General features: G+C 42.5%; 2 long non-coding RNA genes across 3 annotated transcripts in view; one reads left to right on the forward strand and one right to left on the reverse strand.

Moving 5' to 3' along the window:
* Positions 1-11811: 11811 nt before the first annotated feature.
* On the reverse strand, positions 11812-24762 carry LOC141133777 (uncharacterized). Its single transcript, XR_012243122.1, has 4 exons — positions 24455-24762; positions 22187-22315; positions 13132-13241; positions 11812-11891 (listed from the first exon to the last, which is right to left on the reverse strand). It is a non-coding gene; the product is annotated as an uncharacterized lncRNA (long non-coding RNA).
* Positions 21786-26142, forward strand: part of LOC141133769 (uncharacterized) — an 85685-nt gene continuing 81328 nt past the window's right edge. For both annotated transcript variants that reach the window (XR_012243120.1, XR_012243121.1), the window contains exon 1: positions 21786-21996. This is a non-coding gene — a long non-coding RNA (uncharacterized lncRNA). The remainder of the gene's footprint in view (positions 21997-26142) is intronic.

A 26142-nucleotide genomic window follows, 5' to 3' on the forward strand; every position in this document is an offset into this window, starting at 1 on the left:
GTTTATCCCTGTATGTTGTGGTTGTTCAGGTGCTTATCTAATAGTTTTTTTAAACTATCGATGCTCCCCGCTGAGACGACGGCCTGTGGAAGGGAATTCCACATCCTTGCCGCTCTTTGACAGTAAAGGACCCTCTACGTAGTTTAAGGTTAAACCTCTTTTCTTCTAATTTTAATGAGTGGTCACGTGTCTTGTTAAACTCCCTTCCGTGAAAAAGTTTTATACCTATTGTGGAGTCACCAGTACGGTATTTGTAAATTGAAATCATATCCTCTCTCAAGCCTCTCTTTTCCAGAGAGAATAAGTTCAGTGCTCGCAACCTTTCCTCATAACTAATATCCTCCAGACCCTTTATTAGCTTTGTTGCCCTTCTTTGTACTCGCTCCATTTCCAGTACATCCTTCCTGAGGACTGGTGTCCAGAACTGGACAACATACTCTAGGTGCAGCCGGACCAGAGTCTTGTAGAGCAGGAGAATTATTGTTTTATCTCTGGAGTTGATCCCCTTTTTAATGCATGCCAATATTCTGGTTGCTTTGTTAGCAGCAGCTTGGCATTGCATGCCATTGCTGAGCCTATCATCTACTAGGACCCCCAGGTCCTTTTCCATCCTAGATTCCCCCAGAGGTTCTCCCCCCAGTGTATAGATCGCATTCATATTTTTGCCACCCAAATGCATTATTTTACATTTTTCTATATTAAATCTCATTTGCCATGTAGTTGCCCACCCCAATAATTTGTTCAGATCTTTTTGCCAAGTTTACACATCCTGCGGAGAACTTATTGCCCTGCTTAGCTTAGTATCGTCCGCAAATACAGAGATTAAACTGATTACCCCATCCTCCAAGTCGTTTATAAACAAATTAAATAGGATTGGTCCCAGCACAGAACCCTGGGGGATCCCACAACCCACCGCTGACCATTCTGAGTACTCCCCATTTATCACCACCCTCTGAACTCGCCCTTGTAGCCAGTTTTCAATCCATGTACTCACCCTATGGTCCATGCCAATGGACCTTATTTTGTACAGTAAACGTTTATGGGGAACTGTTTCAAATGCATTTGCAAAATCCAAATACACCGCGTCTACGGGTCTTCCTTTATCTAGATGGCAACTCACCTCCTCATAGAAGGTTAATAGATTGATTTGGCAAGAGCGATTCTTCATGAAGCCATGCTAATTACTGCTAATGATACTATTCTCATTACTAAAATCATGTATATAGTCCCTTATCATCCCCTCCAAGAACTCGCATACTATTGATGTTAAGCTAACTTGTCTGTAATTCCCAGGGATGTATTTTGGGCCATTTTTAAATATTGGTGCTACACTGGCTTTTCTCCAATCAGCTGGTACCATTCCAGTCAGTTGACTGTCAGTAAAAATTAGGAGCAATGGTCTGGCAATTACTTGACTGAGTTCCCTAAGTACCCTTGGGTGCAAGCCATCTGGTCCCAATGTGCACAGTGAAAAGATAAAAAGAGCAGGTTGCGCTCACTGTGTTAATGTGTTTGGATAATTAGGTTGGATTTAATTTTAGGGCATACATAATTCACACGAAGCAAGTGCCACGTTAAGAAACAACCATATTTTTTAATCCTCCCTTTGAGTTTATCTTATTTTTTTTAATTAGCTCCTAATGGGATTATCAACATTTTCATACCTGATGTACCATATTTGATTGATTATATTTCTTCTTCTTTTCTCTATGCTGCCTTTATTGGCTACAGAGCATCTTTACTCCAACCTTTTCATGACCTGAGGTCATTGATGCCCAGATGTCCAGACAATTTTACAGCATTATTATTATACCGCCCTTTAGCTGCATACAGTAACTTTATGTATAGTACATGTCATATGACATGAGGTAGTGCAGAATAAGAAGCCTACAGCATGGCGTACAGAATGAGCTGGTGTGGAATAGCATGGAATACGAAATGCAAATAGGGTACAAATAGGGAATGTGCTTCATGGTATATGAAAAGTGCAAATAGGGAATGTGCTTCATGGTACATTAAAGGTGCAAATAGGGAATGTGCTTCATGGTATATGAAAGGTGCAAATAGGGAATGTGCTTCATAGTATATGAAGTGAGGCCTTGCTCAATATGAAACAAATAGCATTGTATACGGAATGAGTTGGTGGTCATAAGAAATGTACAGCATGGTACTGTATATTGAATGATGCACTATAGAAAAAGGAACATGCAGCATAGCATACAGAGTGAGGTGGCGCAAAATACATAATTTGCAGTACAACATACTGAAAGAGGCAATGTGTAATAGGGAACATACAGCATGGCATACGGAATGAGGCAGTACAGAATAAGGAATGGACAGCAAGGCACTTGGAATGATATGGTGTGGAATAGGAAATGTACAGCATGCAATATGAGGTGGTGTAAAATAGGGAATCTATAGCACAGCAAGCGGTATGAGGTGGTGTGGAATAGTAAATGTATAGCATGGCATGTGGAAAAAGGCAGAAAGAAAATGTACTGCGCAGCATACGAGGCATTGTGGAATAGGTAACATACATTATGGCATACAAAATGGGGCTGTGTGGCACGGGATATGACAGCTCACCCCATCAACATTGTCGTTTGTAAACACAGAAGCTGGCAGAGGAATTCTTCCACCACTCCTTTCTTCTGCTGCACTCTGCATTAGATTAAGTCATTTGTCAGAGTCCCAGAGGAAGTGAATAGCTAAAGACTTCCACTGCTGGGTTCTGCGTTTACAAATGACAGCGCAGATTGGGTAAGCTGTCATATCCTGTGCATTTCCCACAATGATGGAGATCAGAATAGAGTTGGGTGGCCCAGGGTACTCAATTAATGATTCTCATTCCTGGGGCCTTGACCGTGCCCTCTCTGGCTTGGGCCCAAAAGCAGCTGTCAGTGCTTTAAAGGATAGTGATATCGCCCCCTACAATAAAGAAGCTGGGGGTAAAGTACTGTAAGTATAATTGCATATTTTTTGCCTGCAGGTTTTTTTCTTTTTAAAGTGGAACTAAAGGCAAAACTTTTTATTTTATTTTGGATAGAGTAAGGGAGGATTATAACCCCTGTAAGATTTCCTTTTCCATCCGTGTCTCATTGGGGAGATTTATCTTCAATTTTTGTCCCATAGCCAAAACAGGACATGAGAGGAAATCCCTGCAAATTAAAGGAATCCCCCCCCCCCAGATCACCAGAACTTGTGTCCCCACTATTGGAAGATTTCCCCTTTATTACTTATCTGCGGACAGCCCAAAATTTTAGATTTTCATTTTCAATGATAATGCTAAACAGGGCAAATAGAGAGGGTAAATCTCCCAAACAGGGGTACAGACAGCAATAAATACTGACAGGCATTCTAACTCCTCTCCACTCTATCCAAAACTAAAAAAAAAACATTGTGCCTTTACTTTAACTTTAATGCTAAAGTTTATATTTGCTGGGAGGGCCTTGATGTATTAATCAGACCTTACTTGTTAGTGCAACATTTGCTTTAAGTTGACTTTAATTCTATGACTAATATGCCTACCCAAGGAGTCAAGGCTTTTATTTTATTTTTTTTTGATAATTCTTTTTATTCAGTTTAAAGATTAGAATATAAAACAAAGCCTATTGGGGATTCCCAGGCTCAAAACTGTACATAGGTAAAGCACAAACCAAAAACAAACAAAGTGTATTACTCAAACCAACTGAACAAAAGTATGCTCATCTACCAAATAGGCTCAATCACAGTATACTAAGGCAACAGAGAAACCCAGGGTCAAACTTATAAAAGAATAGGATAGGAGAGGCACTCTCCAAGATTCACCCCATAAACCAGAGTAATGTAATATCAGTAAAGTCACAAGGGTCACACAATAAATCCTATTATAATTCAAAGCAAATCAAGTAGAAGATTTGGGGACTGCATTAGTGGAAGGAGTGTATACCAATTAAGCCACACTCAATGAATTTTTTTGGGACAACCCCTTTATACATGTTCTGTCTCTGGGACAGCTAGCTAAACCTCCTTATCCCAATAACTGTAGATACCATATTTCTTTGATCTCAGTTTTATTAGAACAAGCCAGGTGAAACTACAAAATAACAGAAATAGACCTCAATAAGTATAATATTGCATACAAATTAGCATACATTGCATAAACAACGATATACAGTACAAGATGAGATAATAAAAACTTACTTTTTAAGTTCTCTAAGGGGTGATGGCGATAGATAGAGAAATACATGACTTGCTTCTTGCAATGTGTTGAAAAGAATGGTGGATGGTTGACTTCCTGTCTACCCAGAATTCCTTGCTTGCTGACAACTTCCTCAACTACACATACAAATAAACAGATAAACAGAGCTGCAGCAATACCAAAAAGGAATGCTAGATGGAGCCTGCACACCACTTATGATTGCAAATCAAAAACAACCCAACTGGCAATTTTGCGCTCGCTCACAAATAATTAAGCTGCTAACACTACATAAGAATAATGCCCAATAGAACAAAGATATAAACCAAACGTGTAGCGCTGAAGGAAAGATTGAGGCACTTGCAAAATGGCAAGATATGAAGTCAGTGCCCCGTATACAGTATGACAAAAATATAATAAATTATCTCACATTAGAATCATACAAACAAACACATATAATGTATTATAGGAAAGTCCGTGAATGGAAGACTGAATGGGTCACCAATGTTGAGTGATATATGCACCACCTTCACCGACTAAAGGCCACAAAGTCTCTAGGTAGACAACAGATGACCGATTTGTTGCAATTCAAACATATCCAGGATAAATAATGTATGGATGAGTCAACTCCAGTGCATCACACCACAGTGTCTTCACACCCGTGCAAATCACTCAGATAATATAGCTGAAGGCTTACCAGAGGGTTTGAACCCTAAACAGTATACACTGTGAGGGTCAAACCAACTTTTATTGCTCACTGGCAATGATGGGAAGACTTTAACATCATGAAGAGATCACAGGGGTTCCGTGAGGCTATATCTTCTCCAGAAGTGATCACTTCTGGAGAAGATATAGCCTCACGGAACCCCTGTGATCTCTTCATGATGTTAAAGTCTTCCCATCATTGCCAGTGAGCAATAAAAGTTATTATCTGAGTGATTTGCACGGGTGTGAAGACACTGTGGTGTGATGCACTGGAGTTGACTCATCCATACATTATTTATCCTGGATATGTTTGAATTGCAACAAATCGGTCATCTGTTGTCTACCTAGAGACTTTGTGGCCTTTAGTCGGTGAAGGTGGTGCATATATCACTCAACATTGGTGACCCATTCAGTCTTCCATTCACGGACTTTCCTATAATACATTATATGTGTTTGTTTGTATGATTCTAATGTGAGATAATTTATTATATTTTTGTCATACTGTATACAGGGCACTGACTTCATATCTTGCCATTTTGCAAGTGCCTCAATCTTTCCTTCAGCGCTACACGTTTGGTTTACACCACTTATGATTGTCTTAAGTAAATTACACATTTTGCATGTAAATTTAACAACACAGGTACAAATACCAGTATAAAACATCTGCAAGACATCTGGTGGACAGAACACTCCCCGCCTGACATCAATTGATGTCACTAACAGAGTCCTCCATAGAAAGCAACAGAATAAGTTTGGTCACTGGTCTCAAGAATACTTTAGCCTCATTCTGTTGAAAGATCTTGACCTCGACCTTACGGACACGATTATCCTTGCTTGGTAGTACTTTGGTGATCAAACCTAAAGGCCACATATTCCTTAGTGCCTGGCAATCTTTCATGAGTACAACATCACCAGGTTTAAGATTAGGCTTTTCAGTGTGCCACTTTCTCCTTACTTGTAGAGTAGATATATATTGTTCCCTCCACTGCTTCAAGAAGGTATTGGCAAGGGTTTGTACTTGTCTCCATTGACGTTTGTAAAGGTCCTTCTCACAAAACTCTCCAGCTGGAGCACTGGCAAGACTAGTATAGGGCAGGTGTGAGGACCACTGGATTCTCAGAGTCACTTGAAATGGAGGTCCAAGATCTGGCATTAATGATAGCTGTAATCTCTGCCATAAATGTCACTAAACATTCCTGAGTAAGTCTTGCAGTTCCTACTTGTAGGAAGATAGAATCAAGAATTCTACGGGCTATGCCTATTATCCTCTCCCAAACACCTCCCATGTGAGAAGAGTGAGGTGGGTTGAAGACCCCCAGTGCAGTTTTGCTTTTCCAGCCTGGGTATGGTGTGTTTGAGAAGTGGTGCAAGTTTAGTGTCTATGGTTTTCAGGTAAGCTACAGCAGCAATTGCTTTAACAGAAGCATCCGAAAACACACAAAGTCTTTGCATCTGAACATTAGCAGATGACAGAGGAGCATATGGTCGTGGAATTTTAAGGTTGGATAGAGCTGTTAGTGACTCCTTCCACTCTAGCTATAGGTTCTTCTTGTCAGTGGGGAGAGGGTGGTCCCAATCTAACGACTCACAGGATAAGTCTCTAAGTAGTGCTTTACCCTGGATGGTGACAGGTGCTGCAAAGCCTAAGGGATCATACAGGCTGTTATGGTAGACAGGACACCTCTACGGGTAAAAGGTTTTTCTTCTGTGTTTACTTGGAAAGTAAACATGTCAGATCTTAAGTCCCAAAGCAAACCAAAACTGCGTTGCATGGAAAGTGAGTCTGTGCCTAGATCTAAGTCCTTTAACTCGTTAGAATGATCTTGGACAAGAAAGGCTTCTAAAACTTCTCTATTGTTGGAAGCAATCTTGTGGAGTCTTAAGTTGGAACAAGCAAGCATTGCCTGAGTTCTTTTGAGGAGACTGATTGCAGCTTCATTTGTGGGTAGTGATTTCAAGCAATCGTCTACATAGAAATCCTTGTCCACAAACTGTCTGACATCTGTCCCATACTGACTCTCCCACTCTAGCAGAATGTCTGAGGCCATATATAGCAACTGCAGGGGAAGGACTGTTGCCAAATATTTGCACCCTCATGTGGTATTCTGTGATGTCTCCAGAGGGGCTGTTGTCCCTGAACCAGAGAAACCTCAGAAAGTTACGGTGTTCTTCTTTAACAAGAAAGCAATAGAACATTTGCTGTATGTCTGCCATGAATGCGACTGAATCCTTGCGAAAGCGAAGAAGTACTCTTAATAGTCTTTTGTTAAGGTCAGGGCCAGAGAGAATGACATCATTTAGAGAGACACAATCATGTTTGGCGCTGGAATCGAACACCACTCTAATCTGTCCTGGCTTCTTAGGGTGATAGACCCCAAATATAGGTAAGTACCAGCATTCCTCTGAGTCTTTGAGGTTTGGGGCTATCTCAGCATGACCATTCTGGAATATTTTCTCCATGATGGAAAATAAATGTTATTTCATCTCTGGTTTCCTTTGAAGATTGTGTCTTAGGGAAGTGAGACGTTTATATGCTAGTTCTCCATTGTTAGGCAAACGTTGTCTTTGTGGTCTAAAGGGAAGAGGCGCAACCCAGCTATCAGTCCCGTCTTTCTCCATACTCCTTTCCATAACCTCTAAGAAGAGCCTATCCTCAATGGACATTGCTACCTGGTTGTCTTCCTTTGTTCTCTGGAACACTGTGCTTCCTAAGTCGCTTTGGTTGTTGTCATAGGTATTGCTGTCACAGATGGGAACTTAGGAAGGGAAAAGGTACAGGGTTGTTGTGTGGTAGTTCATTTATGAGAATGTGATTTTGACAGGGTTGGAAAAGAGTAGGATGACCATTCTCGAGGGTACTAGTGAGCAGGCTATTAACAGATGCCGGTTTATGTGCACCTCCCAGGCAAACATCACCTATAATGACCCACCCGAGATCCAGCTGTTGGGCATATGGGGCATTTTTAGGACTGTTGATCAGTTTTCTTACTTTGTGGACTTGCAAGATATCCCTTCCTAGGAGTAAGATTATATGAGCCTGATCATCTAGTTCTGGTATGAGATGTGCTATGTGATTCAAGTGAGTCTGGTGAGCTGCTGCGTCTGGTGTGGGAATCTCTGATCTGTTGTCTGTCATCTGGTTGCACTCTCTTATGGTCGGTAAGGGTAGGCATGTCTTACCAGCCATAGATTCAGTTTGTAGACCATCAGCTCTTTTCCCCGCCGTTTCCGCTGTACCTGCACAAGTCCTAAGGGTGTAAGGGCTGCTGGGGCCTTTAAGGTTTAGAATGTCAAAAAACACAGATCTAGCTGGTGACTTATTACTCTGATCATCCAAGATAACATAGAGCTTGACTGCTTTGTCTCTGCGTCCTTTTGGATAAACTCTCACAAGGCAGATTTTAGAGCAGGATCTGCCACCTGTACTTCCTTTGCAGACTTCAGTGCACTGTGAAGTGATTGCTATTGTGTCTGTACTAGAGTCTTTGGTCTCCCCGCCTTGCTCCTTGTCCCTATGAACAGGTGGGAAAGTTCTTGGAGGAGGCCTTGGGTGTAGAGCTGTGTTGTGCTCTGTGCTGTCACATTATGTACATTTGACACTGACCTTACAGTCCTTGGCAAAATGTGTGGATGAAGAGCAGCACTTGTAACAGATGTTGTTCTTTTTGACGAAAGCTTTGCGATCCTGGATGATCTTTGTCCTGAAGGCTCTGCATTCCAGAAGAGAATGTGGCATCTTATGTAGAGGGCAGAACTTAGTAGAGTCACTGTCTTGATCCACTGGCTGAGACTCTGCAAATCTGTGGGAAGAAATGTTAGTTTTGTGCACTGCTACTGGAGCTCTGAGTTGTTTAGGGCCAGAAGAAGTGGTATAAGACACTGGAAAAATGAATCTGGGGTCATCTTTCATTCCTGCTGGTCTGTCTACAAAGTCCACAAACTCACTAAAGGGTGGAAAAGACACATTGTGGTTTTGTTTGTAGTTACAGCCATGAGTAATCCATCTCTCGTGTAACTCATAAGGAAGTTTTTGTGCTAAGGAGTTAATACCTCTAGCAAAGTCAAGATAAGAAAGGCCAGGTAAGTCTCCTTCTGCCTTAGCAACTTGTAACTCCATACACAGGTCACTGAATTCTCTGAGTCTTTGGTAACCTCTGCTAGGTATTTTTTGAAAGTCTTCTATCCTTTTAAACAGTGTACTATCTATAGCCTTTTGGTGAGCCATAACATCTATCCAGTCTGTTCCAGATTTTTGCAAGCCCTATCTCAGGGTGGTTTATGTTAATGTCTTTGATCCTTTTGGCATGTTCAGCAGAATCATTGCTAAGCCACTTTACAAGGAGTTCTATCTGTTCCCTGCAGGATAGATCTAGACCTTGAATGACAATCTGGAAAGCGGATCGCCAGGCCCTGTAGTGTTGAGGGCAATCACTAAATTTGACAAGTCCTTGAGTAACTAACTCTCTTTTGGCCAGGAACTTGGCAAAGTCTACAGTAGCCTGATTGGCATCGGGGTAGGCTGTTGGTGTATTGTGGTGCAGTGTAAAGGCATACCTGGTAAAAGTCTCTTTAGGCGCGCTGGGTTCAAACTTACATAAGGTTGGCAGTTCGTACCTGTTCGTTGCATACACCTTTGGAGTGAAGACTGGTGTTTGATGCTTGTATGAAGGCTGGGTACCCCGTGGAGTAGAAGGTTTGGTTGGAACTGGAAAGTCTGGAACTCTGTCAGATTTTTCTTGCTTGCAGCGTTGGGGTCCCAGGTCGTCTTGTTGCTGCTTTATTTGATGTGGCTCACTGACATCATGTTTAATTTCTTGCTGTGTGATGCTGCTTGGGTCACAGTGCTGGTGGACATAATCTGACGTGCGTTGCGAAGAATCTTGTTGGTCCTCTTCTGCTTCTAAAGCTTTTGCTTCTGCAATGGCGGCGGCAGCATCTCTTTCTACTGCCAGCTTCTCCATGTTAGCTTCTAAGATAGCTTGCTGCAATTTCAGAGATGCTTCCTGCTGGGCTAGCTCTTCTTCCAGGCGTATTCTTTTCTTCTCTCTCTCTTGTTCCATGTGTACTCTTTCTTGCTCTCTCTCATGTTCCATGTGTATTCTTTCCTTCTCTCTCTCTTGCTCCAAGCGTACTCTTTCCTTCTCTCTCTCTTGTTCCATGCGTACTCTTTCCTTCTCTCTCTCTTGTTCCTGTCTCACCTTTTCTGCATCAAGGCGAGCCTTTTCTTTTTTTATCTGCAACTCTTGGTCTGCGAATGCGGCCATGGCTCTTGCTGCTTCAGCTTTTGAACGGGCGATAGCTGCTGCATTTGCGACAGATGACTTAGATGAGCTTGCTCGTGAACGTGTTTTGTAAGATGTCCCACTGTGAGACATGGCAGGGAAGAAGCTGTCTTGCTGTATAGAAACTGTTCTAGTGTCGTTGCTGCTTGACAGAGAGCATCTCTGTGTAGTGTGGCTGCTTGCTTCACCTGCCGCAGGCCTGTATCTTTAAGGCTTCTGACTGTATGGATACTACGTAGCCTGGTTGTACAGACTTCCAAAGTCGGCTTATCTTCCCTTCAGAGGTCAGCTTAAAAATTTCACTGTTCTGTCTCTGGGACAGCTAGTTAAACCTTCTTATCCCAATAACTGTAGATACCATATTTCTTTGATCTTAGTTTTATTAGAAAAAACCAGGTGAAACTACAAAATAACAGAAATAGACCTCAATAAGTATAATATTGCATACAATACAGCATACATTGCATAAACAATGATATACAGTACAAGATGAGATAATAAAAACTTACTTTTTAAGTTCTCTAAGGGGTGATGGCAATAGACAGAGAAATACATGACTTGCTTCTTGCAATGTGTTGAAAAGAATGGTGGATGGTTGACTTCCTGTCTACCCAGAATTCCCTGCTTGCTGACAACTTCCTCAACTACACATACAAATAAACAGATAAACAGAGCTGCAGCCTTACCAAAAAGGAACGCTAGATGGAGCCTGCACACCACTTATGATTGTCTTAAGTAACTTACACATTTTGCATGTAAATTTAACAACACAGGTACAAATACCAGTATAAAACATCAGCAAGACATCTGGTGGACAGAACAATACGTAAGAGGCCTTAAATATTGGTAGAGCCAAATTGACTAGCCTTTTTCAAAAGTTGTGAGTAGGGCAGCTGAGGATTTTCATTTGAGCACAATCACTTTCCTGGCATAAAACAATAATAGCTCCAGGAGAGTTCTAGAAGCTCTGTGATAAGCCAGAGGGTCCACCAGCCCCAGCAGGCACACATCCACTCTCAGGGGCATCTGAATAGTGGTCACTGAAAGAATGAAAGGAAGCTATTGCCATCCAGAAGGTTTGGATAGGGGGACGCCACCAAAAAATGTGGATGAAATCCGCAGAGGCTTCCACACACCTCCAGCAATCAGCAGGGACAGAAAAGTATATTCTATGTAAGCATACAGGGGTAAGGTAGATTATGCGGAGAATTTAAAACTGTATTAGCCTGTCTCTGGCAGAGACCAATTGCAGAAAGAAACATTCCCAGTCATTTCTTCCCAGTCTTCTTCATGCAGCTCTGGAAAGTCCACTAGCCATTTGGTTCTGAGAGCCTCAAGTCCCGCATGGATGAAAGGAAGTTGTTTTTTTGTATTTACTGAATAGGGGTTTAGGGAGGTCATGCTGCTGCCTTAAGCTATCAAAAGACCTCAGCTCCCCCATTTACAAATATGTTCTAGGTATTTGATGCTCCTTGCTGCTCAGATATGTGGATCAGGTATGGAGACAAATTCCGGCAACATTGGGTAAAACCATAAAGCAGTATATTGGGAGACATGCACAGGGATAACAGGCTGTCCTACCCGAGCCATCGACCAAACTCTCAATACAGCTTTCATCCCTAAGGTTAAGTGGAGAGGAGCAGCGGGACCTTGATATAAGAGTTTCCTCAAAGCCTTGTAGGAGTCCATTCCAGATACCTCCAACACCACTGCAGCATTAGATTCATCTGCAATCAGCAAGTTATGAGCATGTGTTAGCATGGCTGCCAAAAAATATTTGTAGAAATCAGGACAGGCAAGACCACCCTGTTCAAAAAATAAACAAAATATTGTTGCGCTACTATATAAAAAAACTAAATAAAAATAGGAATAGCAGCCAGCATCAACAGTGTAGTGACAATGTGAGAAAAGCTTGAATATGTATAGAAATGCAGCGCTAAACACAAGAATGGGTATTAGCTACCACAATGCATATATGTAACAACCAAACTTTTAACGTGATGGTATAGAAACCATAAGTGGGAAAAGGAAAGAGGAGTAAACCTCAAAGGGAAAAATTATAGTTCATAATCACATAAATGTCCATCAGTTTAAAAGACGTGTTCTTCGGTGTTAAAAAAAAGGAAGGATAAGTATCATGAGTGCAATGTAAATCGCAAAGGTGATCTTCCTGTACTAGGTATCCACAGATGAAAGTAGAAGGAGCAAATACGCTTACCGGAGAGGGTGGACACGTTTGCCGTATGGCTAGGTGTCATTCAGGCTTGTGGATCAGCCGATCCAGATAGGTGCTTGTGGAGAAGCGTATGCAGCAGATTCAACTGGTTCCTTTCTAAGGTCGCCTATAGTCGTAAGAAAGGAACCAGTTGAATCTGCCACATATGCTTCACCGCAAGCACCTATCTGGATCGGCTGATCCACAAGCCTGAATGACACCTAGCCATACGGCAAACGTGTCCACCCTCTCCGGTAAGCGTATTTGCTCCTTCTACTTTCATCTGTGGATACCTAGTACAGGAAGATCACCTTTGCGATTTACATTGCACTCATGATACTTATCCTTCCTTTTTTTGACACCGAAGAACACATGTCGTTTAAACTGATGGACATTTATGTGATTATGAACTATAATTTTTCCCTTTGAGGTTTACTCCTCTTTCCTTTTCTCACATATGGTTTCTACACCATCACTTTAAAAGTTTAGTTGTTACATATATGCATTGTGGTAGCTAATACCCATTCTTGTGTTTAGCGCTGCATTTCTATACATATTCAAGACCACCCTGTTGCCAGGGCCGCTGCAGTAACACTAATTTAAATTTTGGTGGCTGTGAGCCCCAGAGAAAGGAGATCAGACTAGAATTGAGGTTAGCTGAAAGTACTTCTTAGGGATCCATACAGGGGAGTGTCTGAGTACATATAAGAAAGCAGGCAACGGCATTATGTCAAATCATTGTACCCCCTTACCTCTCCCACCTCACTGGCAACCTCATTTTTGTTCACAGACAGTTTGACCTTGCAGATGTCTCATTTTTGGATCGAAAGGGTCCTATTTCACGTTTGTCAATTGGTGGATCCTAGAACCAGAACGTTATGGACCTTTCAAGATTTGCAGGAAGCTTATAACCTGCCTAGACAGGTAGTTATAGTTACTTACAAATACAACATTTTGCGCAGTTCTTAGTAACAAACCTCCAGTTCTCCCCTCTGACAGGATTCGAGAAAACCTGCTTAGAGGGCCCATCACCTAGGGGTATGATCTCACGTACTTACCAACTCCTAATTATGGACCCAGCCCCATCCGGGCTTCAGCATGCCTATATGCATAAATGGGAGCAGGCCTTGGGCGAAGAGTTAACCTTGAAAACGTGGCAACTTATTTAGCCACAGGCTTCCAAGAGCTCTATTTGTACCTTGTACAAAGTTAAGCAATGAATGAATGAATGAATGAGTGACTTGTATAGCGATACCTATGCGAACTGAATTGCCTCAGGGCGCTTTTTAACCTACCAGCATGTCTTTGGATACTCTATCATTGGTATCAGACCCCGGACCTGCTCCATTCCATATATCCCTCTGCCGATCACCGGTGCTGGCTTTGTAATGCAGACGTGGGGACCTTATATCATATTTTGTGGACATGTTATCTAATTACCCCCTACTGGTAGATGGTCCACTCCCTACTCCATTTCATCTTTGGCTCCTTGGTGCCTTTCAATCTTAAAACCTTCCTTTTGCGCCTTCCGCCCCCTCTTTTTCTAAATTGGCTAGAAGCTCCATGCGCACATATTAACTGCCGCATGATGCTTGGTTGCCCTTAACCACTTCAATACAGGGCTTTTATACACCCTTCCTGCCCAGACCAATTTTTAGCTTTCGGTGCTCTCACACTTTGAATGACAATTACTCAGTCATGCTACACTGTACCCAAACAAATTTTTTTACCATTTTCTCACAAAAAGAGCTTTTTTTTGGTGGTATTTAATCACTCATGGTTTTTTTATTTTTTGCAATATAAGCGAAAAATGAGAGAAAATGTTGAAAAAAAAAAACACTTTTTTTAGTTTCTATTGTAAAATTTTGCAAATAAGTAGTTTTTCTTCATAAATTTGGGCCAAAATATATACTGCTATATATCTTTAGTAAAAATAACCCAAATTAGTGTATATTATTTGGTCTTTGTGAAAGTTATAGAGTCTACAAGCTATGGTGCAAATCATTGAAAATTGATCTCACCTGATCACACTTGATGTACTGAAGGCCTCATCTCATTTCTTGAGACCTTAACAAGCCAGGAAAGTACAAATACCCCCCAAATGACCCCTTTTTGGAAAGCAGACATTCCAATGTATTTAGTAAGAGGCAGAGGTGAGTTTTTTGAAGTTGTAATTTTTTCCCACAATTTTTGAGAAAATTAAGATTTTTTTTTTTTTTTTTTACACAAAATTGTCATAATAACAAGTTATTTCTCTCACACAGCACATGCATACTTGCAATGACACCCCAAAATACATTCTGCTACTCCTCCTGAGTATAGCGATACCACATGTGTGAGACTTTTACACAGCCTGGCCACATACCGAGGTCCAACATCCAAGTAGCACCTCCAGGCGTGCTAGGAGCATAAATTGCACATCTCATTTGATGACAACCTATCACACTTTTGAAGGCCCTGGAGCACCAGGACAATGGAAATGCCCACAAAATTACCCCATTTTGCTAAGATAACACCCCAATGTATAATCTTTGAGGCATAATGAGTCTTTTGAACGGCTCATTTTTTTCCAGAAGTTTTTGGAAAATGCATTTTTTTTTAATTTTTTTTTTTTTTTTACACAAAGTTGTCCATTTATAAGATATTTCCAACACACAGCATGTACATAGCAAAAATGATACCCCAAAATACATTCTGCTACATACTAAGTATGGTGATACCACATGTGTGAGACTTTTACATAGCCTAGCCACATACAGAGGCCCAACATCCAAGTAGCACCTCTAGGCGTTCAAGGAGTATAAATTACACACATAAATTCCTGCCAATCTATCACATTGCCCTTCATATTTCTAAACTCATAGCATGTACTTTACATACCAATTACAAACCAAAATACATTCTGCTGAGCAAAGGTTAAAGAAAAGATTACCTGTGGTTTTAGTAGTGCAGTGGTCCATAGAGGAGAGCATCGGTCCAGGCAGCAGGCAGGAACATGGACAGCGACAGCAAAACAGGCAGCAGGCAGGAATACTGTCCATAGTCAGTACAGGTAGAGATGTCAGCACAGCCAAAGCATTGGTCCTGGTAGCAGGCAGTGATGTGGTCAGCAGTAGCAAAGGGATCGTCCATGCAGCAGGCAGGAATACTGTCCATTGTTGGTACAGGCAGAGATATGGTCAGCACAGCCAAAGTATTTGTCCAGGGAGCAGGCAGGACCATCAAGCTTAGGGCAACGGTCAGGAAAAAATGGGGACGGGGTAGAGGCTTCTCCCACCCAAATCTCTTTGAAGCCTCTGGGAAACCAGACCCTGTTCTGGGAACACAGAAAACCAAAAATTGTTTTTCTCAACTCAGAACACTATTCTGGAGCCCCTCATATATGTAAGACCCCTGTGTAGCAGGGTGAAAGATCAGTCCAAGGGGCAGGCAAAAACATGGTCAACAGGCCGAGGTCAATGCAGGTAAAAGGCAGAAATAGACGGTAAGCAGAGGTCCAGGGTCAGTTCACGTGAAAAGCAGAAACATGGCGGATAAAAAATGCAGATGGCAGGCAGAGGCATAGTCGATAAACAGGCCAGGGTCAGTTCACATGGAAGGCAATGATATGGTTGGTTGAGGCACCAGGGAAATATTCAGGACAGAGATTAAAAACGGGGAATGGGCAGTCTATTAGAAATGTGGGCTAATAGTTTACAAGAGTGTGATAGTGTCTGAAGCATTCTCCAATGCAAAGGCCAGGTTGGGAGGGACATTGGGGACAATGGAAACTGGTGTCTTTCCCAACTCTTCTTTTGGTGCACACTCAACATTTTTTTTGGCGTCGTCTTCCGGATCCTGATGGTGGAATATGGTCAGGAAAATGGCGCTCATGTAGTCTGCTAACACAATCAGAGCGAATGCTTTCTGGGGGGGGGATACTTGTTGATATATCAGGGCAATGACAATATCTTCAATAAACTTTAGGAAGGTATTGGGTGTTTCCGTCGATTTTTGATAGATGATGAAAGAATTATACATGGCCAAATGAAAAAAGTAAATTGCAACTTTTTTTATACCAGAAGAGGGATTTTCATGTTGATAAATAGGGCTGCAACATTTGATTGTTTAAATCCCCCCCCCCCATAAATTTATTGTACTCGTTGATACAGGAAGGCTTTCGTACAGGACCGCGTCTTCTGCAAAGTTCCACCGAGGTGTCATCATGGATGGTGGACATGATTTACACATCTTTCCTATCCCTCCACTTCACGGCCAACACTTCCTCGTTCCTCAAGTTTGTCGATTCCCGCCTTTGTAGCATTGTGGTGACTAGACTCTGTGGGAAGCCCTTTCTGTTTTTCCTCGCTGTACCGCAGGCCAAAGAATTTTTTAGGTATAGGTGGCGAAAAAGGGGCAAACTGGTATAGTAATTGTCCACGTAAATGTGATAACCCTTTTGGAGGCGTGGGAATGCCAACTCCCAGACAATTTTTCCTCTTATTCCCATGTACGGTGGACACTCGGGGCTGGAGCTGGGAGTCTTTGCCTTCATACACGCGGAATGAGTGTACATATCCGGTGGAGCTTTCACAGAGCTTGTTGAGCTTCAACCCGTACCTCGCCCTCTTACTGGGGATATGCTGCTTGATTCCCAGCCGGCCTGTGAAATGGACCAGGAATTCGTCCACAGAGATGTTCTTGTCAGGGATATAAAGTTTGGCAAACCTCTTGGAGAAAAGATCAATTAGGGGGCGAATTTTATATAATTTATCAAACTCTGGGTGATTTCGGGGGGGGGGGGTCATTGTGCGTTATCACTAAAATGCAGGAATCGCATTATAATTTCATATTGGGACCTGGACATGACAGACGAAAAAATTGGTGGATAGGGTTGGTAGACCAATACACATGCACTTAATTTTTTTTGTAAGCCCCATGTTGAGTGTTAGACCTAAAAACCATTTAAGCTCTTCCACTGTTGGGGGTCTCCATTCCAAAGGGCGGGCATAGCTTGAGCTGGAGCTGTGCTGTGAAAGCGGGGATCGTGGCTGACCCTGTGCTAGAAGGCAGCCACAATGGGTTTGCCAAGGCATCTGGAAGCTGGGTTTGGGCCCTAATTCTTTGGCGTGCAATTCCCACACTTGTACTGGGCCTTTCCTCCTGGGGTCTAGCAGCGCTTGTCCTGGGCGTCTCCTCCTGGGGTCTGCTGGTAGCTGCCTGGTGTTCAGACCGTCTTCTTTTTGGACGTACTACTTCCTCGTCTGATTCGGATCCTGATGTGCTACCTTCGGGGGGCTCATATTCCGAACCAGAATCGGAATGATAACTGGGCGGTGAGAGCTCCCTGTTGCTCTCATCGGTCAGACTCAGAATCTGATATGCCTCTTCCGGAGTGTATAACTTTCCGGACATAGTGGCTGTATGACGGGTGACACTGAAGGGCTGCACGTCAGGGACTAATGGGCTGCACGTCAGGGACTAATGGGTTGCACGTCAGGGACTAATGGGCTGCACGTCAGGGACTAATGGGTTGCACGTCAGGGACTAATGGGCTGAACGTCAGGGACTAATGGGCTGAACGTTAGGGACTAATGGACTGCACCTTGGTAGCAATTGGCTGCAGACAGGTACTCCTGATGGGCTCACGGTACAGGTACTCAGACGGGATGGATGGATGACAGATACTCTGATGGGATGGATGGATGACAGGTACTTTGATGGCAGGTACTCTGATGGCGGGTACTCTGATGGCAGGTACTCTGACGGCAGGTACTCTGATGGTGAGTACTCTGATGGCAGGTAATAGGATGACAGGTACCCCTGATGACAGGTACTAGGATGACAGGTACTGATGGCGGGTACTCTGATGACAGGTACTCCTGATGGACAGGTACTAGGATGACAGGTACTGATGGCGGGTACTAGGATGGTGGGTACTAGGATGACAGGTACTCCTGATGGACAGGTACTCCTGAAGGACAGGTACTCCTGATGGACAGGTACTCCTGAAGGACAGGTACTAGGATGAAAGGTACTCCTGATGACAGGTACTCCCGATGGACAGGTACTGATGGCGGGTTCTAGGATGGCGGGTACTCCTGATGGACAGGTACTCCTGATGACAGGTACTCCTGATGGACAGGTACTAGGATGACAGGTACTGATGGCAGGTACTAGGATGACAGGTACTCCTGATGGACAGGTACTCCTGATGACAGGTACTCCTGATGGACAGGTACCGATGGCGGGTACTAGGATGGCGGGTACTAGGATGACAGATACTCCTGATGGACAGGTACTCCTGATAACAGGTACTCCTGATGGACAGGTACTGATGGCAGGTAATAGGATGGTGAGTGCTAGGATGACAGGTACTCCTGATGGACAGGTGCTCCTGATGGACAGGTACTAGGATGATGGGTACTGATGGCGGTTACTCCTGATGACAGGTACTCCTGATGGACAGGTACTAGGGTGCTAGGGTGACAGGTTCTCTTTATTGGGGGGGGGCAATCTGGGCACAGTACACAGTATACAGTTTACAGTATTGTGTAACTCACTGTTGCTGCTCAATCTTCTCCTCACACTGGATCAGTGTGTGAGGAGAAGAACCCAGCAACAGCAGTTACACTCGGGTTTGTTGACATTAGTGACCGGCTGTGATTGGACACAGCCGGTCACGTGTTAAGAGCCAGTTTCATTGGCTCTTTACCCTGATCGGGGCTAGGCTTTGTCCGAGGGAAAAGCCTCAACCCCAATCGCTGTGCTGCATGCCCCTGGGGGTGTGCTCAAGCGGTGTGCGCGGCATTCTGCATAGTGACCGGCTGTGATTGAGTACAGTCGGTCACGCTGTTTCGCAAGCTCCACCACCTCATTGAGGAATGGCTGTGTCCCGAGGGACGCGCTGATCCACGATCCCCGCCCCCGGGGCCCGCAGTAGCGGTTGATAGCCGAGGACGTCATATGACGCCCGCCCAAGATGGGAGATCCCATCTGCGGACGTCATTTGACTATACATGGGTAATGAAGTGATTAACCTCCCTCTCTGATTTGCACTCCAGGATCCGGGATGTGAAATGGATGGAAAACCTGACCACTTCGCTGAATGACTCTCTCGATACCCATAACTGGGTCTGGGAACTGTGAGATCTGGTAGAATCCCCTTCAACCTGAAGTCTCCCTAAATTGGAGACACCCTTTGCAGATGGTGACTTCAAACTTTGAAGGGGTCCTGGTATAGGTGGTTGCTCTTCATTATTTTCTCTCTTCTTTCCTTTTCATTCTATCTTTTTCTTGCTCCATTGTATTTTCTCGATTTTTACCATTGTGCTCATTTCAGTGCTTTTTCCCACTCGGCTACACGCCATTAGGCGGTTGTGATGTTGTAGTATTACTACTGCTGTGGTTGTGATCATTAGAACTGATATTGTTATATATTATTTCTATCTACAGGATCTACATGTCTTATTCCAGTTTTTCGAGTGATTGCAATGTCAGTGGGCACTTATTGGTTTCTGTCAAGTATATTGTTTTGTAACTTTTTGTTTTTATTGTTGAAAATTAATAAAACTGTCAGTTTTTCAAAGAAAACTGGCAACAGTTTAATTTTGAAATGATTAATTTGTCTCACTAGGGATAAGAGAAGATTGGCCCAAGCTTTCAATTTTTTTTTCATATTTTGTAACAAGAGGGCTAGGTTTAGAGTGCAGTAGTTGGATGGAGCAGGGGACATTAAAATTCCAAGGTACGTAAACTTGTCTGTCCACACTAAGGGGAGAGTGGAGTCAGCCAGACAGCGTGCATCAGGGTCTATGGGCAGGGTTTCCTGATTTCTCCCAACTGACTTTTAAACCAGAATATTCAGAGAAACCTGAAAGAATATGTAAAGCCTCCTAAAGGGAGAGCTCTGGATCATTAAGGAATAAAATAAGCTCACCTGCATACATGGCGAAATTTTCAACCAAAGCTCCTACCCAGATACCAGCTACTGCTGTAGCATGTCTGAAAGCCACAGCCAATAGCGCCATCATCAGGGAAAACAATGCTGGGTATAGCGGATAGCCCTGTCTCGTACCCCTCTCCACCTGGAAAGGTGGTAAAAGCTTACCTCCCAACTTAATCTGTGGTGTCGGGAAAGTGTATAAACGTTTTATGCACTTTTGAAATTCTGCCCCGAAGACCAGGGAAGGAGTGTATAGCTAAGGCTTTTATCTTCAAAGGCATTTTCATAAATTGCACTAGGATGCAGGTCATATTTTGGGTATCCCCTGCAAAAGGAATTTCATTTTCGTTGGGAGACTCCCCAAGGATTAAATAACTTCTAAAGCAATGCAGACACTGAAACTTGCTTCATTAGAGCACTGAAAGTGCAGTAGATGATTATTGTGAACCAGATCCTCCCATTCTGATGCAATGTCCAAAGGGAAGGGTAAAACAAAAAGCTAATTTTTCAGAGCAGAAAAAGGTAGGAATCTGCAACAAAGTTTGCTAAAATACCTGAAATGTACCTAGATCACCCAGAGGGGATTGTTTTGTTTTTTTCTCAACAAAAGTAGAGTAACTTAAAGTGGAGTTCCACCCACTTTTACAACTCTTCAGCATCCCTCTCTAAACTGTGCACTGTAAACGAATTGGATATTTTTAAATTTTTTTTCTCAGCACCTACTGTATATCTGCTGTATTCATTTTTCACTTCCTCCTCCCTGGCCGCGGCCCATGGCATCATTTCCTGTGTGCAATGCCTTCTGGGAAGGGGCAGCAACTTCCTCTGAAACTGCCGTTGCTATGGAAACCTGACCTGAAACCTATTACACTGCTTGTGCTGCACTGAGCATGTGCGAGATCTGCAAGGATGAGATCCAGGAAGAAATACAGTCTGGCTTCAGATGCCCACACTTAAGATGGCCACGGCCTGCTGTAAGTTTATAAAACAATAAACTACTGCTATAAACTAACAAAACAGATCTTAGTTTACAGACTAACTTTACTAGAATACATTAAGCTTGTGTATTATAGGGGTATTTTTATTTAAAAAGTATAATTTCAGCCGGAACACCACTTTAAGGTTTAAGTAGAAACATTAAAGCTCTCTCCATAGATACTGTGGAAGAGAGAGTGTAGCCACCCAGGGACAGGAAGTTTGTTACTGGCAGAATTGCCTGGTGGAAAAAAAGGGATAAAAAAGCTTAAAAAAAGAAACCTAATGCAGACACAACATTTAAGGACAGGTAAGCTTCAATATATTCCATTTCTGTTTTGGGGTTTTAATACGTTTTAACAATCTCAATGTTCAATTGATTCTAGAAACAATAAATAAAGACTAGCAAATGTGAAAAGAAGGTGCTTGTATAGCTAATGGCTCCAGGGCAAATGAAAGTGGATCTAATGTATTTACTTATCGCATAATATCATGTGTTCCATTCCTGTATTACGCATTGAATTACAATCAGATTTTTCATTACACGCACTAATGAGGCAAATCAGTGTAAGATGAAACATGGATTAGGGTCACACTAATAACATACAGAACATTCTAATTTCCAGCTGTTTTCCCAGAAGAGTGACAAGTACAGAGAGGACCCCAATTCTTTATACACACCGATACATAGTGACGGGTTGTTTTATCTCTGCACAAGGTGAGCCAGTGTTGATATTTGATTTGATGTATGTCCAAATTAGAACAGACATAACTTATTGTGAAATTAGCCACATGACTGTTTTAGAAGTCTGTCTACCCTTGAAGATAACTGTTTTCACCCAACATAAACAATTGCTGTCTAGTACATTATACAACTGAATTTGGCTGTGTAAAAACTGTGCACTCACAATGAAGAACAATGGCTGATTGTCAGTTGATCCAAAGTTTTTTGTTATGTCACACTCTTCACACTCTTTAGGCACCAGAATTATGTGCATCAGATGAAAACCTTTCATTGTGCAAACTGAGATAAACACCTAGAAATAGAATATATAGGGGTGTATTTATATTAAAAAAAAATGAAATGTTCTCAAACTTCATTTTCTGCAGTTTGAATGCGTAAATGAGGAAAATACCATGGACACTTGATGGCAATATTATATGAATATAAGTATGCTCCACGGTTTCCTGTAGCCATAATATGGTATTTTTCACGATCACATTCAAACTGCAGAGAATATAGCAAAATAACATTCAATTTTGCACAGAACAAAATTACATGCAGTTTTGATACAGGAACAGCTATGCAAATAAATATAATACAACCCTTTGTGGAGCACTATCAGGATTGCATTATCTTTTTTATTTTCCCTTCTACTTCTTTCATGCTTTCACTGCACTATGCACATTTTGTAGACCAGCGGTTATCTACCTTATTAAGACCAGGGCCCATTAAATTCTTCCAAAACATTCAATGTCCCAATAGTAAAAAAAAAGTTTATACTCACATAATAAAAGTATGTGAATGCAAAATATGTGTTGAAATGCAGAAAGGCATAGGATATCACTGGGTATGGGAATGGTGGTTCTGGAAAGGGTTAGGGGACTCTCGGGCAGACTTGGTAAACTTGTAGGGGGTGAGGTTTCTGGAGGGGCTGGGATAGACTGTGGGGGATGGGGTCTCTGAAAGGGGGCTGGGGACTTTGCATGGGCACCATGGGAAACTAGAGGGTGTTACAGGGATTGGGGGGCACTTTGAGAGGTTAAAGAGGCAGTGTGGGACACCTTTGGAGGCACTATGAAAGCTGGAGGATATGCCGTAGGCTGTGGGGCACTGCAGAATGTGGGTGGCACTTTGTGAGGTTGGAAAGTACTGGAGGAGGTTGGGGGGCACTGTGGGGGCTGAGGGGCAATGCAGTTCAGTATAGAAGGTTGGGAGGAACTGTGGGAGGTTAGAGAATCTGCAACTGACTGGAGTAGGAGGGAGACCACAGCCCAACAGCGGGCAACTAGAATGGACAGTACAGGAACATGTGCAACAATGTATTTGGTTTGATTGATTGAGTTTGGATACATTCTAAAATAATACCTTTCACTTTCACACTGATTTGATTCAAAGCTGCCAGTAAAACATCTATGCATAAATGGAGCATTATTGCTGCCCTTTTACAGCATTTGTGGTGGGGTTTTTAAAGTGGCTCAAAAACGCTTAGTGGGAGCGTTTTTTTAGGTGGTTTTGAAGCATTTTTGAATGCAGTTCCCATTTATTTCAATGGGGAGGAGCGTTTTTGAGGTTTTTTTTTTTTTTTTTACTCCCCAAACATGCTTCAAGCTGAATTTTTTTCACCGCCACAGAAGCACACCGCCCCAGTGTCATTGATTTTAAAGGGAAGCACTTTTCTGGAGTTTTTCAGGCACTTTTTTAACGCAAAAGCACTTTAAAAAGCTCAGTGTGAAAGCAGCCTAAAACCGCTTCCTGCATGTGCTGTCACATAGCTTGCAGAGTGCCCCCAGTGGCCTGAAACCTTAGGCGCTCTATAATAAAAAATCATATTCAAATTTTGTTTGGCTTCCCTTGGGACCAAATATTTAGTATTGGCTACTTGGATGTCTATCATACTTACTGTTGAAAAATGAGAGGGGGTGTCACTTCAGGAACTGATTTTAGTCTTTGCATAAAAGGACGCCCCGCATTCTACAGCTTTCAGGACACTGCACGGTATGTGACAGTACATGTAGTTACTGAGTGCCTGTTTCCCACATTCATTCATTTTTATGTGTCTGGTATTAAGCTTTAATTACGGTCTTTAGATTAGCCTGGTGTTGGCAACTACCTATTTGCAGCATCCTAAAAATAATTTGTTGCAAATGAGCCATGTGTCAACAATATGTTAACCTCATAAAGCTGAACAACAGAAAAAATGTCTTTATAGCTGAGCCTACAGCATGGGGAGCATATTAAATGAGAAAATTAACCCTTTTATTTATGGATCATCGAGCTTAGAGGAAAGAGTACCAAGTATGGACGATTACCCATTACCAGGGTAGACTGATATCTAATCAATTGCAATTTAATATCAAAGAGGACAAAGAAAACTCCAGTCATATCACCTTATTACATTTATAGTGTACACAGCTATAGTAGTACAGCAAGGCCATTCCTTAAAATATGTTACCTCTCAGTGCAGCTGATCTTCCGCATACTCTTTGCAACCACTTCCTTTCTTTATGCATGTGCTCCAGAAATAGTTGCATGGCATTTCTCAGGGTGGGTATTCCCAAAGTGACAGCAGTGGACCATGCTTAGATAATGTTTATTAAAACAGCTTTTTGTACTCTCCATTTGAAGCCTATGTGACAGGATGACAATACAGGAGCCCAACTGAGATAGGGACAGTGCTTTGTCAGTCTATAACAGGCAGGAGCATTATTTAACCACTTGCCTACTGGGCACTTTTACACCCTTCCGGCCCAGGCCAATTTTCAGCTTTCACCACTGTCGTACTTTGAATGACAATTGCGTGGTTATGCAACACTGAACCCATATGAAATTTTTATCATTTTTTTCACACAAATAGAGATTTATGTTGGTGGTATTTAAGCACCACTGGGTTTTTTTTATTTTTTTTTCTAAATAAACAAATACTGATGACTGAACATTTTGAAAAATAAAAGATTAACTTTTTCATAGTTTGTTATAAAATTTTGCAAACAGGTAATTTTTCTCCTTCACTGATGTTGGCTGTTGAGGCTGCACTAATGGGCACTAATAGGCTGCACTGATGAGGCGACACTGATGGGCACTAATAGGTGGCACTGATGGGCACTGATGAGGAGATACTGATGGACACTGATGAGGCTGCACTGATAGGGGGCACTGATAGGTGATACTGCATGGGCGGCACAGTGGTGTAGTGGGTAGCACTTTCACCTAGCAGTATAAAGGGTCACTGGTTCGAATCCCAACTATGGCACTACCTGCCTGGAGTTTGCATGTTCTCCCTGTGCCTGCGTGGGTTTCCGTCCAAAGACATGCTGGTAGGTTAATTGGATCCTGTCTAAATTGTCCCTAGTATGTATGAATGTGAGTTAGGGACCTTAAAGTGTAAGCTCCTTGAGGGCAGGGACTGATGTGAATGTACAATGTATATGTAAAGCACTGCATAAATTGACAACGCTATATAAGTATCTGAAATAAATAAATACAAATAAAATACTAATGAGGAGGCACTGATGGGCACTTATTAGCAGCACTGGTGGGCAATAATTGGCGGCACTGTTGGGACTGCACTGAATATCAGTGTACATGTCCCTTTTAGAGAAGCCGGTTATCATTTCTCTTTTCCTCTAAGGTGTGCCGATAACCAGCTTCTATTTACATCCATGATCAGCTGTGATTGGACACAGTTGATCACGTTATAAAGAACCGCTGATTGGCTATTTACCTCAATCTGTGATCAGCATTGTCCTCCGAACAATGTGATCACAGAGCGCGTTGGCCTCTCCCCACAGGGGGCACACGGTGGTTGCAACAATGGTAGGCCATCATATGAAGGCCTCCCAGAACTAGCCAGCCATGCTTTAGCCACCATTAAGCTATAGCACAGTCGTCAAGTTGTTAAATGTAAATTGTAGATTTTAATGGTATGTAAACACTAAAGCCCCTTTCACACGGGCTGTCCGATCAAGTCTGCCTGTCAGTTTTTCAGGCAGACCCGATCGGACCCTCCAGTCTCTTCTATAGAGCAACGGACACCCGCCACCTTCTAATCCGATCCTGTCTGCCAAAAACAGACGGATGGTGGTCCTTTTCCCCATCCATCTGGATCGAATGGCATTGGATGGAAACAGACAGGCAATCTGT

Source organism: Aquarana catesbeiana, linkage group LG01 (genome assembly GCF_042186555.1).
Source record: "Aquarana catesbeiana isolate 2022-GZ linkage group LG01, ASM4218655v1, whole genome shotgun sequence".
NCBI classification, from domain to species: Eukaryota; Metazoa; Chordata; class Amphibia; order Anura; family Ranidae; genus Aquarana; species Aquarana catesbeiana.